Below are 1,875 nucleotides of genomic sequence, written 5' to 3' on the forward strand. Positions count from 1 at the left end.
GATTCGTCCCGCTTGTTCTTAGTCTACAAACAATCAATATAATACGGAAATCAATAAACAATCATTAATTACCCGGATTACTAACAATTCTATGAACCTTAGATGAAACCCATGATCCCAATTATCCTAAAGGGTTGTTTCCACCATATAATCTATAACAAAACCTTCCCCCATTAATATTCACCCATTCTATTACGTTCTACGGATCGAAAAAATATATTCGAGGAATGAAAAACTTACTTTTAGCCTCAACAATGGTGAAAAATGAGTAGGAGTCACTTGGGGGTCGTTCCTTAGTTCAAAAAGTCGAAAAGTGCATAATGAGGTCATTTAGGGGTTTATTAACGACTTTAATTCGCGTCAGGCTCGCCAGAGCGGCGACGCTAGAGCAGCAAAAAGCCTTGCCAAAGCATTCTCGAGACAGAGAGTTATTTCAAGAATTCCAAAATTCCCATTTCACAACACACCTCTAACCCACGACGTTCAGTAAAATACCCTTTACGCTAAGATCGATTTCGGAGGTTCTACTCGCCCGAATTCAATTCCGTAAAGTCGTACGGATTCCTTAACGAGTTATCTAACTACTCATGTAATTAAAATCATAAATTATTCACCAGATTATTACCAGATTTTCCTATGCCTCAATGACTCCGATTTTGTCCAAATTTGGACAAGGTTGGGAAAATCCAAATACAACAAAAAACATTTTCGGCCGTAAATTTTCCCCCGATGGTTTTTCTATAACGACGGGAACATGTCATTACAATAGATACCAATTTACCCATCACTCATCCCCGAGTGACAAAACTTAGGATAATAGGCTAATGAAGGAATGCAATAGTACCTGAATCGACGAACAATTGGGGATACTTGTTTCGCATGTCCCTCTCGGTTTTCTAAGTAGCTTCCTCAACTAGACGATGCTTCCATTGAACTTTCACGGACTTAATATCCTTGGTCCTCAACTTGGGCACATCATGATCAAGGGTTGCAATCGGTTCCTCCTCATATTAGAGGTCCTTGTCTAATACAATTAAGTCTCACTTAATGACATAATCCCCTTCACCATGATACCTCTTCAATATGGATACAAGAAATACCGGATGAACACTCGATAAATTAGGAGGTAAAACCAATCTATATGCTACCGACCTCACACATTCAAGAATCTTAAAGGGACCAATGTATCTAGGACTTAGCTTACCTTTCTTACCAAAGCTCATCACCCCTTTCATGGATGATACCTTAAGAAGAACATTTTTGCTGGAATGAAATGCCATGTCTCTTACCTTATGATCCGCATACTTCGTTTATCTACTCTGGGCTGCTAGAAGCTTAGCTTGAATACTTATCACCTTATTTTAATATCCTTCAATAAATCAACCTCCAAACGATTCACATCGCCAGCCTCAAACCATCATATGGGTGATCTGCATCCCCTCTCATAAAGTGCCTCGAATGGTGCCATATCAATGCTGGAGTGATAACTATTATTATAAGAGAATTCAAGCGAATATCCACAAGATAGACAACAACTTTATAGTCTTCTACAATGATCCCAAGTTCACATGTGAACTCTGTCAATACTTGAGTGAGCAAGTATCGTATAGAAAACTTATTATTTTTTGAGGCTAGAAGAAACCTTACTTTTAGAGATTTCTTCCCACTCTAACAAGGAGAATAAAAATACATGTTACTTTCAAAACCAAGAAAGTCACCGTAACACCTCACTATTTGAAAAAACTAGAAATAGCTAGAATTAGAAAGAGTCATTTTTGGAAAGAATGAAAATCTGGAAATTTGACAAAATTAAGTTAAGTATGAGTTTTGGGTCAACTTCAAATGATCATAACTACTAGCTCATGATGACTTAGG

This window comes from Solanum stenotomum, chromosome 10 (assembly GCF_019186545.1).
Source record: "Solanum stenotomum isolate F172 chromosome 10, ASM1918654v1, whole genome shotgun sequence".
In the NCBI taxonomy this organism is placed as follows: Eukaryota; Viridiplantae; Streptophyta; class Magnoliopsida; order Solanales; family Solanaceae; genus Solanum; species Solanum stenotomum.